The sequence below is a fragment of the Ictidomys tridecemlineatus genome, chromosome 1, assembly GCF_052094955.1.
Source record: "Ictidomys tridecemlineatus isolate mIctTri1 chromosome 1, mIctTri1.hap1, whole genome shotgun sequence".
Classification (NCBI taxonomy): Eukaryota; Metazoa; Chordata; class Mammalia; order Rodentia; family Sciuridae; genus Ictidomys; species Ictidomys tridecemlineatus.
The window spans coordinates 138,100,927-138,121,798 of record NC_135477.1 but is presented as its reverse complement, the minus strand read 5'-3'; positions in this window follow the sequence as shown (position 1 = coordinate 138,121,798).

The following is a 20,872-nucleotide window of genomic DNA, read 5'->3' as shown; positions in this document are numbered from 1 at the left end:
GCCCAAGAAATGAATCCAGAAAAGGAAAATTCCTAGGCAATTATCGAGAAATTTTCTAAAAGAAAGTAATTTAATACTTTATATGTAATGAAGTCAATTTTGAGCATTGGAAAAGAGGTGTAAAACTTAACTCATTAAAAATCAGCATCTCCTCATCTCTATGAAGTTAATGTTAAACCAATACACAAAGAGTTCGTCAGTCTGAAGGCACGACCAAGTTACCTTGTGAGGGCCTCATATTTCTGAGTACAAACCTGCTTTGGTCCCAGTTTCTCAAACGAGCCAAGGTCTAGAAATCACCAGCCCTAAATGGAAATAAAGACCTGATCCATATTCATTCAGTCAAGACCCAGTATTTTGACCAATAGGTAAATAAATTAAAGACATGGAGTTGGACTTTTCCTCATATGGTAAATAAAATGTTTAGGTATCCAGACATGAATCTCACAGTCCTTAGGAGGAACACAGGGAATTATCACTTACACAGCAAAGAGGGCCTTAAAGAGTTTATGATCCCACATTGAGAAACATGGCTACAGGCTAAATTGGGTGAATAAGGGCATGTCTCTGGTTCTTTCTGGTGCCTTTAGGGGACAGCTATATCTTTACCTCATTGTGCCTTAGAGATGCAGAATACCCAGTACAGGCAAATGGGATGTTCATATGTTCTAAAAATACATGGTTCAAGGTAGCAAGAGGCAATGAGTTTTATTTTCATATATTATCTTGATAGTTTATGGTGGTGCACACCTGTAATCCCAGAGGCTTGAGAGGATGAGGCAAGGGGATCAAAAGTTCAAAATCAGCCTCAGCAACTTAGCAAACCCTAAACATTCTAGTGAGGCCCTGTCTCAAAATAAAAAAGGGCTGGGGTGTATCAATGTTTATGGCAGCACAGTTTACACTAGCTAATCTATGGAGCTAACCTAAGTGCCCTTCAACAAATGAAAGGATAAAAAAAGAAATACGGTATACATACACTATGGAGTATTACTCAGCCATAAAGAAGAATGACTTTATGTTATTTGCTGAAAAATGGATCCGGAAGCTATTGTGCTAAGTGAAATAAGTCAATCCCCCCAAACCAAAGGTCAAACATCTTCTCCATATGCAGAAGCTAACACCACAATAAGGTACTGGGGAGAAGAATAGAAGTTCAATAGTTTAGACAAAGGGGATTGAAGGGAAGGGAAGAGATATAAGAAAAGGAAAGACAGCAGAATGAATCTGATATAACTTTCCTATGTGAATCTCACCATTGTGTACATCCACAGAACTGGAGTCCCAATTAGAATAAGATATATTCCATGTTTGAATAAGTATATCAAAATAGACTCTAGTGTTATGTATAACTAAAAATAACCATTTTTTAAAAGGGGCTAGGGATATGGCTCAGTGGTTGAGCACCTGGGGTTCAATCCTCAGTACCAAAAAAAAAAAAAAAGAAAGTTGCCTGATGAGTGTTTATTTCTTAGAAATATTTACGTTATTGGCTAAACTAAGGCCTTAGTTTATACCAAACTAGACATTTTATATGTTTCTCCATGTTTAACCTGAGGACTTTCCTCTAACCCATGCCCTATAATATTCTCTAAATTCCTAAAGAGCTGTCTTGTTTTCTCATTAATCATAGAACATATACATTCCTGTAGAATCCGTTCTTTCATTCCTTTTCTTCTTCTCCTAAAATGTATTGACTACTTACTCTGTGTGAGCACTGTTCTGAACAATTTCTGATTTAACCTGCTTTCAGTCAATTTCTAATTTATTCATCACAATTCTGTGGTCTCCTCTCCCTATTTCAGTCTCTCCATCTCAGCTGAAGAGACTTTCTTGCTTCTCTTTGGATCCTTGGGAACTGAAATCCTTATTCCACCACAGAAGTAAGACTTTGACCAAAACTTTTGCACAATTGAAACAAATGGCTCATTCCAGCACAACTCCATTATGATTCAATTCAACTATTATGCCCTAGTTCTGAAACATCATGATGCATGGCAGATCCTAAAGCAAAGGATTTTGAGAGAGAGAAAGGGGATGGAAGAAAGGCAGGGGAATAAATGAAAACAAAAGAAGGAGGGAAGATAGGAGGAGGACAGGAAGAAAAAGGAGCGATGTACTATCTCCTACCCTTGATAAACTGCAAAATGTCTCTCCTCTTGGTATGTTTCTTTCTTCTCCATTCTTACAAACAAACCAATGGAACACTGGTTTCTTGGGGAGCACTTTTCAGTGTAATTGTACAAAACTGTGCATATTTTCAGAATGAGAAAAAGGAATGGATGTGTTGGGGTGGTGGAGGTAGAGAGATGAATTGTTTCAACCATGATAAGTGCTGGTAAAGACTTTCTTTTATTTTTTTCCAGAATTATAACTTATTTCAAGAAATGGCTCTCTCTCTCTCTCTCTCTCTCTCTCTCTCTTTCTTTCTCTCTCTCTCTCTCTCTCTCTCTCTCTCTCTCTCTCTCTCTCTCTCTCTCTCTCTCAGACTATTGGAAGCCCTACTGTTATATCAGTTCAAAATCCTGAATTTCAAAGGCTGGGGAATTCAAGTCTGGATTTCAGAATCATCCACAATCTACCTGCTCGTAATGGAAAGCACAGGCTGTTTAAACCTCAGAGCCACAGTAACAAGGCAGGAGTCTCTTTATGCTCCCGGAGAAGCTGACTCCATTCTGCAGGAATGTTGAAAACAGCAGTTTTCACAGACAGAGACCCTGAACTATACTTTTAGTTGGTGTCGTGGAATTCAAGCTTCCTAACGTGGCAGACTACAAAGCCAAGGAAATTCTGTCAGTTCCACAGACGTCTTGAACTGTTTTGTCAACCAGAAAGCTGGAATTACAAAAAATTAAAAAGGTCCAGGAAAATACACAGAGGACAGAAGTAGTAATATTAGCTGCACTCTGCAGGCTGCACATGTTAGGAAAGGACTAAATATACTTTTTCCTAATTTTTACAAGAAGCAGAGAAGATTTTTTTAAAACATAATTTTAGTTGTAGATGGATACAATATTTTTATTTTGTTTATTAATTTTTATGTGGTGCTGAGGATTGAACCCAGCACCTCACGCATGCGAGGCAAGTCCTCTACCACTGAGGCAAGTACTCTACCCAGCCCCAGAGAAGATATTTTATGGTCAAGGAAATTAGGGCCCAGAGAAGCTAAGTAACTTAATAAATGGCAAAGTCAGAATTAGAATCCAGTTCTAGCTCAGTATTTCTTAACAAGGGACAATTTTGCCCCCTAGGGGACATTTATTAAGGTTTAGCAACATTTTTTGATGGCAACGAATAGAGGAAGTACTACTGGCATCTAGTGGGTAGAGGCCAGAGATGCTGCTAAACATCCTACAATGCATAGGACAACTCAAGCAATACAGAATTAATCAGGCCAACATGCTTTAGTGCTGGTCTTAAGAAACCCCATGACTCATTGAGTCTAAGGCTGACTTTGTGTTCTACATTCAGCATCTAAGACATACAGGAAGACAAATGAGGCCACAAAGGATGGCTGCAGGTAAAATAGGTCCAGGCAAGCCATTAGCTTTCAGTGGTTTCCATAATTTGAAGTGGAGGGAACAAGGAATTGATGTAAGCAAATAAATTTGAAATTGTTTCAATTAAATGTCCCCTTTGATAGTCCACACCGGAGGCCCAGCATGGCCAGGGATAGAAAAGACCAGGATCTAGACAAAGCCAGGCATTCCAGTCCAGGGAGCCTCTCCCTCTAACTGCCTTCTGACCATCGGCTGCCTCCCTTGAGATTGATAAGGTAACTAAGGCAGCCCACTGGGGCCACTTATCTCAGCACCAGTGGCTGGGAATGAACCCAGCCAATATCGACTTCATCAGAGGCCCAGCCTCTAGCTGTCAGCACCTGGATCTTGGCCAGCAGGGCCAGGGAGGGGCAGCTGGTACCAGACACCCAGGCCTGTTCTCTGTCCTCCCTTTACTAATAAATGGCTTTTCTGGCGCTGTTGCCACATGGATCAGTGGCGGCATAGACTCCCTGTCGGCAAGCTAGCCATTTTTCTATGCCTGATTGGAGCATGAAAAACAGAAGCTTTCTTGGATCGTGGTTTTGAGTAAATGTACTCTCACACATTTTCTCCATCATTAACCAGTCATAAATCAATCTACTAAGCAACCTCTTTACCCCTCTGTAAAGTTCTCTTCAAGTCCTTCCAAAATTGGGCTATGCTGGAGCAATCACACAGGGAATTCAACAAGAGCTGTCATGCCTTCCTCAGCATGCCTTTGCTCTGCTCCAGTTAAGATGGACCCTTGTCTAGCTCCACCACTCCCAACTCCCAGTGAGCATGTGCTTCTCCCATGTGACCTCACACATCTCTGTCCTTCCCCTTCCTCTCTGCACTCTATCTCCTTGCCCACCTGCTTGTTTCCCTAGCAGGGCTATGAGCTTGCCTGAAGCTCTCTTGTCCATGACTTTGCTGGGGGCTCTCTTGTCCACAGTTGTATTACCAGTATGCAGCAGCAGACCTGGTACTGATGGGTGGCATCTGATGATATTAGATCAGTAAATGGACAGGAGTAATTTCTGTGCAGAAATCTTTTATAGCAGGTATTGTCCTTCATCCTCACTTTTTAGGTGTCTGGCTCCTCTTTGAACCAGCAAGCTCTTTGAATTCAGACAGGGCCATATCTGCTTCTCTGTAGTTCCAATTCCTGGGACATGGATAGGAGCTGAAATGACTGAGTGATTATAAAGAATAATTTGAAGCAATTAGACTTAAGACTGTCTCTAATGTCTAAACTGAGCACAACTGTACACATTTATCAAAAGTCACAGAGTATACACTAAACAGGGTGAACTTTTCTATATATAAATTCAGTGCTGATCATAATTATATACAATTCTGAATGTCATAAGCCCAAATATTAAAAATTAGAAAGATCAAAATCCCTAAAATCTAAAACTCAAAAATTAACAGTCCTGAATGTTGAAATTCTGAAAGCTGAAATTCCCCAAATTGAAATTCCCATTGGAGAAAAAAAGCTATGTAAAAGGGATAGAAAATCAAATTCTGGGTAAGGGATTAATGCATTTGGGTAGCTCCCAGAATAGTTGCAGTATGAATACCTAGAAATCTGGTAAAGCATTATTTTGGATGTATCTGTAACAACATTTCCAGAGGAGGTTAATGTTTGATTCTGAGTGGACTAGGTGGAGAAGAACCACTCTCAGTGTGGGTGGGCACCATCCAACCAGTCTCAGGTCTAAAAAGAACAAATATGGAAGGCAACTCTAAGAACTGGGACAGTTTTCTTCTGCTGCCTTGATCATGGGATCTCAATGGCCTTTGGACTCCAAGATTTTCACCAGCAGCTCCCTGGATCCTCACTCAGACTTTTGGCCTCAGACTGAGTTACACCCTAGGCTTCTTGGTTCTGAGGCCTTCGGACATGCACTGAGCTAACTTATCAATATCTTAATTTGTTGGGTGACTGCATATGTGGTGGTGACCCATCTCAGTTTTTGAATGATCTGGTGAAAAGACTTATGTTGTCCTTCAGGATATTTCAGATGACCACAGTTATAAAGCTGGGTGCACACAGTTACCAACCATAGTGATATGCCTTCATACATTTTCTTTTTGAAACTCTTTCTTTATGAAAATGGTTCATCTATTCATAACTTATGCCCATGCAACTGCCATCAATGAATCTTTTATGCCTGCAAAAATAGACATGCTATTATTGCCTTTTTTAATATTTATTTTTTAGTTGTAGTTGGACACAATACCTTTATTTCACTTATTTATTTATTTTTATGTGGTGCTATGGATTAAACCCACGGTCTCCCACGTGCAAGGCGCGTGAGTGCTCTACCGCTGACTCACAACCCCAGCCCCTGCTATTATTGCCTCTTTCATTTTGCAAAATGACCTACAAAGTGTAGATCATTTATTTTATGTCTCAAATAAATCTCTTTTAAAAAATGTAAATAAATATTTTAAGGAATTTTTAAAGATTATTTTCTACAGAATTCTCTTTTCAGGACTTTGATCCTTCAGGATTTAAAGGGAAATTGCATGGAAATGAAGGGAGACCCTCATTGCTATACAAAATTACATATAAGAGGTTGTGAGGGGAATGGGAAAATAAACAAGGAGAGTAATGAATTACAGTAGATGGGGTAGAGAGAGAAGAAGGGAGGGTAGGGGAGGGGGGATAGTACGGGATAGGAAAGGTAGCAGAATACAACAATTACTAATTGGGCATTATGTAAAATTGTGGATGTATAACCGACGTGATTCTGCAATCTGCATTTGGGGTAAAATTGGGAGTTCATAACCCACTTCAATCTAATGTATGAAATATGATATGTCAAGAGCTTTGTAATGTTGTGAACAACCAATAAAAAAAATAAAAAATAAAAAAATTAAAAAAAAAAGGATTTAAGCATTTGAGATTTTGGTGTTTTGGAATGTCTTTCAGGATTATCGCCCAAACCCATGTAAATTAACTTTTTTTAAAATGTAAAAATGACCAAAAAAAAAAAAAACAGGAAAACAAATTTCTCCCATTACAAAATTTTAAAGCAACTTTCTCTCTTACCAATGTTATGCAAAAGAAGATAGATACATGTTACTATAGAAACATCACCTCATCAGCACACCAGCACTTAACTATCTTTCGAATGTCAATATTATTTTATAAACAAGTTCTTGATAAAAATGAAGTACTTCCAGTTCCTTAAGGCAATATTTTCTGTAGATATGTCTTTAGAGATCACAGGTTCTTTTAACAGAATATCACTCTACTAGAGTTAAAAAAAATGGCAAATGTTAGAATTCCTGAGTTTTAAAAATTGTTTTGCCTGAGGATTTATTTACCACTCTCCCAACATATTACATTATAAATAGCATGTATGAATTGCCAGCAACAACTTTCTAGGGACATATAACTTTTATATATTAACACCATATTAACAAAATGTACCATAATTTAAAACATTTCATAATTTTTAAAAATCACTGATTTTTGAGTGGTAAATAATAAAGAGAACACCGGAGATCATATCTGTGGTACAAAACAGAATTGCCATGGTCCTTCTCACAGTCTCCTGTGACTCAGCTCACTCCCAAGTCCCCCATCTCTAAATTATCTCCTCAATTTTCTGTTTATATCTCTTGAGACTGGGATCATCAGCTATGACAGCTGGGACTAGCTATTTTGCCCCTGCCAGTTTCCCAAAGAGGAGACTCTTTTTTTTTTTTTCTTTTTTGATGGTGTTGGGGATTGAACCCAGGGACTAACGCATGTAAGGCAGGCATTCTACTAACTGAGCTATACCTTCAGCCCAAGGAGACTCTTTAAGAAGCATTATATAACAATATTTCAAAATGTAGGTGTAGGGCAGTTGTGGAACTAGTACTAGGTTCCATCCTGTTACACCTGACAGTAGGTACTGGGTGGCTGCTATATTCTCCATTGGATTTTGCAGCTAAAGGAATTCAGAGGACATCTTCTCTCTGAAGATTGTATAGTTTCAAGTAATTCCCACTACCTTATCAAAGAGAGTTTGTTCCTACACCCAAACAAACTAATAGAAATTAGCCCCAAGAACTATGAGGAGGAAGTCTTCTGTTTCTGTAAACACTGGTTCATCAGCCTTGCTGCTCATTAGCATACATCCTGCCTTCTAATTATGCCCTAATTTGTACTGTGCAAACATCTAACAATTCCTCCACCAACAGCTTTTCTAATTAGTAAGAAAATCAGTGGCAGATGTGAAATTCGTGGGATGCTGAATGTAAAATGTTAATTAATTTTTAAGAGTTTGAAGCCTTTGAGAAACCTTTTATGGAAAAATTTTGGGTGATGTCCTCAACAATGTCCTTCAAATAGCTTTTGATTTTATTAGCTACACTTTTGCACCATTTCTATACTCTTCGCTGAATTGGAGTTGTAGGGAGGGAAGGTTATTAACTCATATGTTTTAAATAAAATCATGAGTTAAGCATCCCCAGAATTGGCTACTCTAACACCATATACCAAATACTTAACTATCCTGCCTGAGCCTGAGAATCAATAAGACCTAGCGCTGACTGTCGCCAGAGCAGAGAAACAAGCCACAAGGTCTGTGTGTTTATCACAGAACATCATGAGGGCCTAGGTATCTCCTTATTGGTTTCATCTTATCTCATGTTCCAGAAGCTCTCAAAACCCCTGTAGTTGCTCATGAGAACTTGTGCTTACCTCTTAATGCAGCAGAATGCCCCCGCCCACCCACCCCACCCAAAGATGCTGTAATGAAATCCTCTGCCTCCAGGTTTGATGGGCCTCACGCTTCAGGTACGAACTGTTCAGTTACTCGGGTCCACCTGAGTGGAAAAGGGCGCTTAGGGGCCTAACCATGGAGACAGTTATTTTTGGGCACCCCTACAACAAAAATCCTCAAAACTAGCTCCTCTCCCTGGGATGCAGTGTGGCCCGGCATTCTCCACGAAGTTCATGCTTGCATTGCACCTCCTGCAGCATCCCCTGCCGTCACTTTGGAGGAGGATGCTGGCTTTGGCCTCCCAGGGCATTCTTTTCATAGCTTGATCTCAGCCAGTGACTCCTAAAGCTGCACTGCTGAAGGTAAAGGAAAGGACCTCATCACGCTAGAATGAGAATGCTCCCAAGTCCAAGACCTCTCTCATAGTTTTGTTGAACATCACCTTTCATTGTAGTCATTTTTGTTTTAATAAAACTTTTATTTTTTGAAAACTAAGTTTGTTTTCTTCAGCACTAGATTATAAATATCAATATTGAATACAGCCCTCAATATATCCTAAGAGCTCTATGGAGTTCTTGACATTGATCCCATTGAATTCCATTGCATTTAATTACATTGATTGACATTTAAGTGCTAGGTGTGTTCTGTTATTATCACCATTTTACAGATAGGGCAACTAGGCAGTGAGAGGTAAGTGACATGCCTGGGTCACATGGTAAGTGGCAAATCTGGGATTCAAACCTAGATAATCTTCCCTTTTTAGTCCTTCCTTAGTGTTGGCTGTTGATTGGGTTTATGTGTGGACTTGTGTGTACGATGACCAGGTTTTACATCTCTGGAGGGAAAGACAGAGGCCTTCTGCTCTCTATATGAATGAAGGGGATTTCAAAGATAATGGAAGCAGGTTCGAGGTTCTGAAGAGCATCACAATTTACAAAAGTACCTGACGTAACTATCCATTGTTTCCCCAACCCTTGAAAAACCATTAAACTGATATGATTTCAAATATATTCTGTTCTTAAATTGTTTTTTAACTTGCACACCTTAGAAGATTTTTCATAAAGGTGCAGAAAAAAAAAGCCAACATCATGCAAGTGTGTCAAAAGGTATTCTCAAGGAATTTTCTCAACTTTGGCTGCACATTGTCATCATCTGGAGAACTTTTATAAATCTCAATGCCAGGCCACACCCTGGATCAATTACAGCAGAATCTTGGAGGTTGAACCCTGGGTTCTGACATTTAAAGCTTCCCAGGCAATTCCAGTGTGTATTCAATTCTGAAAAATACTTTTTAAAAGGAACTAGATTTATTTCCTGCTAACCCCATTGCTTCAGAAATTGCTCTATCATTAACAAGCTTTTTACCTTGACAATGGGCTATTTTACTCTGAGACTGAGAAGTTCAAATTAGACTGAAGTTCATAATATATAACATATGTTTATTAACATATAATATATAATATATAACATATAAAATATATAACATACGTTTATATAACATTACCCCATTTTGTTCCATTGTCCCAGATAATGTAACACCTATAAAAACTTAAATATAGTATACAATAAATAATATATTACATAATCACTTAATAATAAAAGAATATAGTATAATGATAATATATTAGTTAATATAATAATATGTATGGTCTCTATATTATGATTTCTGTTTTAATATACCTGTGTCAACTTCACTGAAATATTTGCAGAATTGAAATCTGGAGACTTAATGGACGAAATCATCCCAAGAACACTATGGGTATGGAAAGCAGTTCATTTCCATTTTATAGGTGAGTAACTAAGGCTCAGAGTAGCCAAATAATTTACTCAAACAGCTGAAAAGTAGTAGAATCAGGATTTGACCCAAAGAGTCAGACTCTAGAGTCTCCTTGTGATAGAAACATCTAAATTTTTTCTGGTGACCAGAATCTGAATTTTTATTAATGTTTTTCTTATGTTTTGTACTTTGGGGCTCTGATTTAAAAACATGGACCACGAATTCCTATGAGGAAACTGACTCCTAAAAGACACACCCCATCCCTTCTCAGTGCCTCACTTCCAGGTGCCTTGGTCTTGTCTCAGTAGCTGTGCTCCCTAAAGCCAGGGTCTCCACAGATCTCTGTTCCAGAGCCCTCTGAGGATGGCGTATCCCTGATAGGGCACAAACCAAGGCAGCAAGACACATGATCTCTGTGCCAGGCCCCGGGCAAAGTGCTGATGTGGAGACTCTTGTTCCTTCTTCACAACAACCTCTGAGGGACGTGTACTCTCCTCCTCCTCCGTTTTATAGAATAGGAAAGTGGTGCTGGCATTCTAGCCCGGGGAAGTCTCTCCAGTGCTTGGGCCATTGATGGTCTCTTACTGTGGCTCACATTAGAGTCTTCAAAGGGAAAGGGGGAGCATTTTTATCAATGGGGACATCAGCTTCTGAAAACGAAAACAAAAAACAAAAACAGATGACCACAGCCTGTGGGGGAATCCAGAGATGGTAAGAGTGGTCACCAGAGGGAGACAGAGCTCTAGACATCCTGGGCTTTCCTCTGAGCGTGTAGCAGCAAAGCAGAGACTGGAGGTAAACAGCTTCCGATGTGGATGTGTTTCTTTGCTTTGATTTTAATTTCTTCTACTGCAGCTCCTCCTTCCTTCTATCCTCCCTCTTTCTTTTCTTCCTCTCTCCCCACTCTTACTCTTTCATGGCTTATTTCTAAGTAGTAAGGACCTGCATTACTGAAGTGTGCAATCCAAAGAGAAAGGAGGTAAGTCTCCTAACTTCACCCACAGTTTTCTGAATTAAAGTTTCTGAATTAAAAGGCACTAATATGTGGAGTGTCTTTAACAAGTGTGTTAGATCTTGCAGTTCTTGACAGAAAGAGTAAAACAATTTCAAATATATATAATAGATGAATGAAACTATATTCACACCAATGACAAGTCTTTTTTTAAAGAACTAATTATATATCTGAATTTTTAAACTTTCTTAAGGTTTCCCATTATATTTGCTATACAATAGGAAGAAAAAATTAAAAATCATAGAATTAAAATAAAATATGCTCTTGAGCCACAGATCTGATTAAAAACAATATATAGGCCATTGATACTGATCTTCTAGAGAAGAGGGACTTGATTTTATTAACGTAGATATCTTGTATGCCTCTCAGAGTATATTAGCATGAGGAAAATGCTCACTAAATGTTTATCAAATTGATTAATGAATGGCAGATTTTTTGATTATCTGGTTTCCTCAACACAGACCCTATACCTAAAAAGAGGAGCCAACACCTGCCAAACCACCTGTAGCCCGCCCAAGAAGACAAGTTTCAGAGAGCAGGACCCCATCAAATAAACACCAAGATCAAGAAATAGGAGTAAGTGCTGTGCTAGTTCTTCCCTTCACTGGTTTTTGCCTACACACTGGTCATATACAGGGGTTATTTGGTTAAAAATAACAAAAACCCACTCAACCTCGGCTGGGGAGGAAGAGGAGATTATATGGGAGAGTCTCAAAGATCTTTCACACAATCAAGGACAGGAAGCATCATCAGCCTCCTGGAAGACCCGGAAAGAGGAACAGCAAAACAATGTCAAATTAAAACAGCCTCAACGTCCTCTTCCACTTACTCCAGTGCTAAGTGGCCTGTCTCCGTCCCCTGCACATCTGCTTCTCCCTTTCTGCAGATGAGCTCCAACTACGACACTGTGTCTGTGGTAGAAAATTGCTGTTCCAACAGTCCTATGTGTCCTTTGGAAGGTTCTTCCTGTCACTGTGTTCTGAATCCATTTTCCCCAAACTAAGAATATGGCTTAGTTAGATCAAGTGTTAATGTCTCATCTAAACAGCTGTGGCCACTTCCTCTACTATTCAGTCAGTAAATACCACTCACCCTCAGGGACAACCACATGTGCAAACAAGTCTGTCATTGGTAGATGCCCTGGTTGGTGGGCTTGCAGGGTACCCCAATTTGCTTTGGTATGGTCATTCTTGACAGGATAGGATTGAAACACTGAGAAAATGAATTCAATAATTGTGTGACCAGCTGAAGCCCCTGTATTTAGAGTTGTAAAAGTGGCTCAAGAATTCTTACCCATAAACAGATGGTTTGGTTGATAAGGATTTTGCAAAGTAAAAATCCAATTGCATATGAACATATTTAACAACATTTTGAGACATGTTTTAGGTTGCCTGTGACTATAGATCTTTTATTCATATTTCATTTCTGCAGCATTCAGAATGTGCAATTACGAAATTGCAGTTTAAGGTGTTCATTTTTTTTTCTGGGGAAGAAAAAGTCTTGAGTGAGAAAGGAGTTATTGGAAAATATGTGAAATTGAAGGTAAAGGTGTGATTGAAGCTAAACAGAATGATGCTTCAACAGTGGTTCAATAAGATGGCTTCGGGTCCAAGTTAATAGTATACATTTGATTAACACTGAAGATGCCTTATGTTTCAAACCTCTTCTGCATAGTTGTACCACAGAAAGTCACAATGAACTCCAGAGAATGATAGCACATAGGAGTCCTGAAATATACGAATCCAACAGCTCAGGAGATTTAGGCAGGAGAATAGCAAGTTCAAAGTCAGCCTCAGCAACTTAGAGAGGCTCTAAACAACTTAGTGAGACCTGTCTCAAAATAAAAAGGACTGGAGATGTGGCTCAGTCATTAAGTTCCCCTGGGTTCAAACCTTAGTACCAAAAAAAAAAAAATTACCCAATTTGAACATAAGCACATCATATTCAATAATAATGACCTATATCACTGAACATTTGACACAGGTAAAAATTCTAGAATAAAAGAAAGGCTAAATTTCTGAGGTTTATCTTAAACCTCTGATTTTTATGCCAGTAGTGTGCTGTCTGTGGCCACACTTTTATGTAGATGATATTTCAAGATAGGTTTTTTTAAGCCTTTCAAGAATAGCTATTGCCACAAGATTAAAACAGTTGCAGCAAAGTAGCTAATTATTGTCAAAGATGATGAGCTAGAGGGCTGGGGGTGTGGCTCAAGTGGTAGCGCGCTCGCCTGGCATGCTATGCGACCCGGGTTCGATCCTCAGCACCACATACAAACAAAGATGTTGTGTCTGCCGATAACTAAAAAATAAATATTAAAATTCAAAAAAAAAAGATGATGAGCTAGAATTTATATGAAATCTCATTACTGTTTATTACAAAATAATCCATAATCTTATGAAAAACAAATTTTGATATGCTTCTATGATTTTTATTTTATCTAATATATGTATATATTTCTAAGCATTTTTAAAAGACTGACTTAGACATCACAACTGCTTTAATAGATGGACTATTAGATGAGTAATATTAGTATCCCCACTTCACAGAAAAGAAAATTGAAGCCCAGAGAGGTTAAGGAATATGCCCTAGGTTACAAGTGAGTAGCTTCAGAAATAATGGAATTAAAATATGATTTATCAATCTTTTAAGAGTACCCCTACCCAAAGAGTTCTCTTTGGTATCATATTACAAATTCTATAATCTTCTCCTGTTGTGCTGTTTGATTCTCAACACCCCATGAGGTTGACTTCAGGTGACCTCATCTCCTGTTTAGAGAAAATAAGATGAAATCTGGTATGTTAAAAGGTATCCTAAGGCTTTAAAAGCCAGGAAGGGATAAAGTTAGGACTCCAACTGGGCCTTCTGACTTTCCTGGTTTAATTTCTTGCTACCAATCCACAAATCTAATGTGACATTCTAGTCATCAGCTTGCTACAATGACAAGGTCTTCCTTAGTCTGGAGATTTGGTCCTCAGGTAAATAAATGCAGCTCTTGCTACATATAAAACACTTGTTGCTCATTTAAGCTAATTATTGTTGTGGAGAGGAGGCTGTATCAGCAACTGAATTATTTTTCTAGCAGAAGTCTCCCCATTAAAATAATAACTCATTTCCATGCTGGTCAGAGATGATAACCTAGCTCTGCTCCCACTTCCTGTTATCTCTGGTGCTCCGACAAACAGATCACCAGATTCCAAAGCAAGCTTATCCAACTGGTGTGATCCACCACTGCCCTAAATTTTGAACTGCTAAACCAGGTGCTGAGGAAGGTGGCAAGATGAACGTTGCAGAAGCTCTTTTGTTGGTTTTAGTGTTGTTTTTGTTTATTTTGTGTGCTTCTCCAGTTTGGTGTCAGAAATTGTCTAGCTTCATGAAATCTAGTTTTTTCATTTTTCTTTTGCATTGAAATAGTTTCTAAAATACCTGTTTGGTAAGATCTCTCCTATGAGGATTCTGTCTGTATTTTTTCAGCTATTTCAAAAATTGTTGATTCATTTTGTAATTTTAGTCCTTTTATTTTTTTTTTACATAAATTCTCTAAGTCAAGAATCTAGAACTTTCTATAAATGCTTTAATGGTGAAAATGCTCATTTAGATTCATAGGATGAGATTCGTAGAATGGGATTCACAATATTCTTAGAATGATATCCCTAAAGGAGCCCCTTCAGTTTACAGTGTAGATGATGATTCTTTGGGAGGAAGTGAAGATCCAATGAGACCATCCTGTGATGGATCCTGGTACTGAGACTACACAAGTTCATAGTCTACAAGTTCTTCATGTTCCTTTGCTTTATCATTAATTTGTTCAATTACAAGCTTTTTGGTCATCTACTATGTGCCAGAGACTAGACTAATTGGGGACTTAAAAAATTTGGACTGCTTTCAGAACATTCATAGTTAAAAGAATAACAACACACATATAGCATGGTAAATACTCCAGGAGAGTAATGGAGGTCTCTTATGGATGAAATCCTTAATGCGGCAACTAAACATGTAATGTGTTCATGTATCACAGACTAGGAGCTGAAAGGAGAGGTAAACAAATATTTATTATAAGCATTAGTTTTCCAAACAAATTTTATGACTCTGAAAGTGGGTTTTAAAGACATCCTAGCCAGCATGTCTGGTTTGATTCTAGCCTCATTTATTTCCTGACTATTTAGATTAGCCTTAGCAATATTGCATACACATTTAGCTAAGCAAGTATAATTTGCAGAAACTCAGTTCTCTTTATGTGGAAAGTGCTCATGATTATGTCAGTGCTTCTTATTTGAGTTTATTTATATGCTTATCTGAGGCTTTCTTCCCTTCATAAACAGAGCTATTTGTTTTTCTGCCACTTCAATGTTTCAGGGAATATTTTTGGTTTACCTCTAGCTGTTTATCAGTAGTCAAGTGCCCGCACTGGAGTAAACCATTCTCTGTAGTCCCATGAAATTACTTAGCTCTGGAATCTTAAGCAACAGTTATAATTCCTTTGCACATGGTAGAATTTCTCAGGTAAATAGGAATGTTGATTTCTAAGTTCTTGTTTTTGCTTCAGATCCATATTCTAGACTAAATTCCTGGTATATCATTCTGTTTACCTGAATTTTTATAGGAACAAATGCCAATACCAAAACAGAAAAAATATTTAACCAAAGGAATATTAAAGCAAAAGCTGCCTCCTACAGAGAATCGGGAACTTTTGTCAGACCTGTAAAATAGTGGTGTAAACATTATGAAAACAAATGGTAGAGACAACTGTGAGCTCACTGCAAGTTACTAGAGGCTTGGCCACGGGCTATCAACCTACATGCTCTACACCCAACCACGTGGCAGACACATACTGCAGAAGCCTATGTGTGCAGAATGGAATGCAGCCTTTAATTATGTTTTTAATATATTCCAGAGCAGAGAGTAATAATGGAAAGAGCTCTGAAGCATTCATTTTATTATATCAGTTCTAAATGCTTTCACTATAATTTTCCCTAAATGCTTTTCAGTTTCTATGCGAAGAGAACCTTGATCTTCAGCCTTTGAGCTTACATTTCCAGAGCCATCTTATAAACCTAGTAAATGTAACCCTAGTACTTTTAGTAAGCATTATGCTCCCAAAGTGTTTTTTAAACTAGGACATTGAAAAAAAGTCTAAAAGAAAACACTCCATCTATGGCCTATGTTTTAGTCCTCTGTTACTGAACAAATTATTCCCAAAGTTTAATGACTTAAAACAACAAAAAGTATCACAGATTCTGTGGGTCAGAAATCCAGGCACAGCTTAGCATCCACCAAAACAGATTCTGCCTCTGATAAGAGATGGTTCATGTAGCTTCATCTGTCTGTAATATGTCATCAAACACGTTCTTGATAGACAGGCTTGTATTTTCAGGAAGATTTTCTGCTTTGTGATATTTCCCAAGTTTGAAAACAAAAATCTTATCTCTGTGCCCTGAAAGAAACAGGCAATCAATAACTTTAGTTCTTGTTCCTGGAAAAGGTAAATGTGACCTTCATAATTGTTAGATAAGTAAACAATCTGGGTTAATTTTCAGGAAGACTAATCGGGTTTTTTTTTTTCCAAATGTACAAATATAAAACCTTCTTGAGCAGCAAAGTCCTAGTCAGTCTATTAGGAAGCCCTTAATATTAATATCAATAATTAACAACAGGTAATATTTATAGCACTGAATAGAGAAGGCAGAATGAATGAGTGCCAGGATGGAGTTTATTTAAATGCCTTCTATGGCTCAGAAATCCCCAGTTATACTTTTCAGAGGCTTTAAGCTCCCATGTAAGGGAGGAGAGGGGAAAGGATGGTCATAAAATGGATTTTCAAGACTTGTTCTAGATACAGGTATGTGCTTAGATTATGCCAGGTGCCAAGAAGAGAGAATGAGAAGGAGCCAAGGAAAGAGAAATGTGTTGACTCATGCAGTGTTCGGCCTGCACAACCGTACACCTTCACCACCCATTGACCTGTCCTCCCGTGGCCTCCCACACACAAGCAGCTTTCAGGCACCACTCTGACTTCTTTGCCTTATACCTCACTCTAACCATGCTAGCCTCCTGCTGCTGCTCCAAATTCCAACTGTGCACCTGTTCCATAGCCTGGAATTTACTGATCTCACTGTACTTCACTAAGGACCCTTCCCAAATGCCATTTTCCCAGAGAAGAGTTCCTGATGTGTGTGTGTGTGTGTGTGTGTGTGTGTGTGTGTGTGTGTGTGTGAAGAGAGAGAGAGAGAGAGAGAGAGAGAGAGAGAGAGAGATCCTCTCTGTCAAAAATAGCACTGCAGATGCTGTCTATCCTTTACTCTGTTTTATTTTTCTTCCCTGCACAGAGCTCACATAGCTCCAGATATATACTATCTTACAAGTCTATCCTTAGTCTCCCCCAGCTAGACTGTGGGGTCTCTGAGAGCTGAAAGTTTGACTATTTCATTGCTGTTGAATCTCTAAAATAAGGGTCAGCACCTGACACATAGTAGGTACTCAATCAACTTATGTTGAATATATGAATGAGGTGGGTGCTATTCTGTGCCAGACACCAGGACCATCAGTTTCCATATCATCATCTATAACCCTCACAGGAGCTGCCAGGAGAGATTTGGTTATCATTGTCCCTATCTCAGGGTTGAAGAACTCAAAGGAGTGAACAACTTACCTAAGATTGCCTAATGTGGATCTTCACAGTCTTATTCTGTGTTTTTAACCAATTGACCTCTTTAAATGAAATGATTATACAAATATAGTCAGCCTGGAGGCGGTAACAGAAACTCCTGTCAAATTGCATATATCACTAGGACTTTGTCTGGTCCCTACTGGTGAAAATGCCACCTAAATAAGATAGAAAACCACCTCCAGGCCCGTATTGACAGATTCTGTCAGTGCTATAATTGAGTTCCTTGCCTCCCCAGAGCCTCATCTTCTCTCTATTGCAGGAAGTGAGCTATCAAGGAAAAGTTTTGGTGAATTTTCTCTAATTTGAAAATAAAGGGCAGAAAAGCAAACCCTCCAGGTAACTGCAGGAGAATCAAAGGGGAAGATATTTACTATAACAAGTTTGTTCCCCAGCCGGGCGAAGCTGATGAAGCTCCAACATCACCAAGGTCAGGTGACTGTCACTGGCAATGGAGGGCCCAGCTTCAGTTCCTCATTCCAAAAGCCAGAAAATGCCCAATCTGTAGAAGGAACTTAGGAGTTGAGAGAGTTTGTGACAGTCACGGGGACAGTATGGCTTTTGTCTTGTTCTATCCATTCTTTATGAGTTATTTCCTGTGTGCAAGGCACCATGCGTCATCTCCTTAAATCCTCGGTGAGAAGAGGGATTGGATGATCCAGGTTGTTATGGTTTGAATCTGGAATATCCCCCACGAAAGTTCATATGTTTGGCAATGCAGCAGTGTTCAGAGGTGAAAAGACTGGATCAGGAGGGCTCTGACCTCACCAATGATTAATCCATTTGATAGATTAATAATTTTAATGGACTAGGTGGCAGCTGTAGGCAGACAGGGCCTGACTGGAGGAAGTAGGTCACTGGAGACATGCCCTTGGGGACTACATCTGTCCCTACCTACTCTCTTGCTTCCTCTGCTTTCCAGTTGCCATGAACTGAGCAGTTTTTCTCGGACAAGCCCTTCCCTCATGATGTTCTGTCTCACCTCAGGCCCAGGGCACCGAAGTGGGTCAGCCATGCACTGAATCTTGGGAACCAGGAGTCCAAAATAAACATTTTCTCCTCTAGGTTGGGCTTCTCGGGTATTTTGGTCACCCTCAACGAAAACTTGACTAACACAAAAGTATTCACCATTTAGAAACATTAATATTTGCTCAAAATATTAATACTTGGATGTGTAGTGATCACTGCACACTCGTCTATTTAACTTCTATAGTTAAATACCAAAAGATCCTGGATTTCTTTCCTACAGAATGTATTCCTAAGCATTTTTCTAGAAGCTGTTTTTAACCCATGGATACATGTAAACAAACCTTTTTCAACTTTTCTAACTGTCTATACATAGTCTCTAGACTGTGGGAGAGGAGAAAAAAAAAAAGAAAAGAAATAGAGGTGGCAGAGTCTTTTGGAAGCTGCACAATTAATTTAGCATTCAATTAACACGAAGAAATTTCTTTCTGAATTTGTGCTTCAAGCACTTGAAATTAAGTCTAAACTTTTGCTTTCAGCCGAGGACACTGTGATTCCAACTCCACCTGAGGGGATGTATGCTTTGTCAGTTAACCTGGTACCCTATAAGCGCACAATCTAGGTGAATTCAGAAGGTTCTCCCTCATGACCTCAAAGCATGCAGACCATAGAGATTTCCACCATAAAGTCATGTCTGCTCTTAATACTCCCCTTCACTAGCACACCCAAAGTATGTGGCACCCAGGACAGTGCTCACCAAGAGGTAATGCTCAGTGAGGGTGGGGTACAGGGGAAGAGCTAGAATCTTAATGGAAGGGTCCTGAAGCATCAGAGAAACTCCATAGTCGTGGGTCCATCCCACTCTGAGTAGTCACAGAGTTTTTAAAGACTTGAGTTTCTAGTAAAATAAAGAAGATTTAAGGGCGTGTAAGTGTCTATTTATAAAAGCTGGGGGAGGTAGTGGGATTTAAGACTGCTGAGATGGAAAGGTCAATAGTAAACAAACCCAACCAGGAAGTCAACTGCTAGATGGCCCCTTTCACTTCTGTTAGAAGCCAGCAGAGAGCGTTGTTGTCATGTACATGTGGCCATTCATGTCCAGCCTGTCTGAGGCTCAAGTCTTCCTAGAAAGGGATCTGACAGTGAGAGGACAGTCTAGAGGCAAGTCAAAATCATTAGACTCGATCAGGAGATTGAGGTTTTAACCCCATCTTTAATCCTTGGCAAGTCACTCTCTGAAAATCAGGTTGAGTCTATCATATGAAGGGGAGTTGTACTATCAAAAAGCATTTTCCACCGACTGATTACTTCCTGTGCGTCAGACCCTATGGTGGGCCCTTCCATCAACAAGGATTCTAATCTTGCTTCTGCAGCACATTTACTATCTGTGTAATTTGAGGGAAATCACTTTCCCTTTAAATCTCAATTTCTCCTTATCAGAGACAAGGAGATCAGAGACAATACATCCTCACAGGATTATTCTGAGAATTAAATTCAGTAAATGCATGTAGAGCACTCAGCACAGCACCAATTGCAAACATGCCAATAAATGGCAGCTATCATCACATACTAACTCTGTTTCATCTTCACAGCAATCCTGCCAGGTAGTTAGTAGATTTTATTCCACTCTATAAAAGAGGAAACTGAAGTTCAGAGAGTTTTAGAACTTACCCAGCTCAGAAGAAGCATAACATGGCTGCAAGTCCAGAGGTGACCCGCTTTCCCCAATGCTAAGCATTCTGAAAGATAGAACACACTGCTGTTTTAACTGCTCCATCTTTTGGTCTATAACTCCTCATGGAAATTACCCAGCTGGAAAGGGAGACAGACTGGCATTCACAAAATGTTTGAAGCGAGGCTCCCAAAGGATCAGAACAAGCTGTAGGGAGGAGTGGAGTCGGCTTTGAAAAGTGCAGTTTGGAATATGCTGCTGTAAACCAAGCTCTTAGCGTCTTTTTCTTCCTAGGAAGTGGCCTACTTTCTTTTTCCTTTCAAAACTGTGTTGAAGCTAACTCTCCAGGAGGCTATAAGAAGCCACCTATTACCTCAAGACTCTCAAGGAGCAATGTTACATCAAGGGTTACAAATAAAAGGCCGTTTGGGAAGTTCTTGCTCCACCTAAGTATTTGCCACTCTGGCTTTTCATCCAGTGATGTACATAAAACCTCCCCTGTGGAAAGGGCCTGTTCCATCCTGGACCGAGTC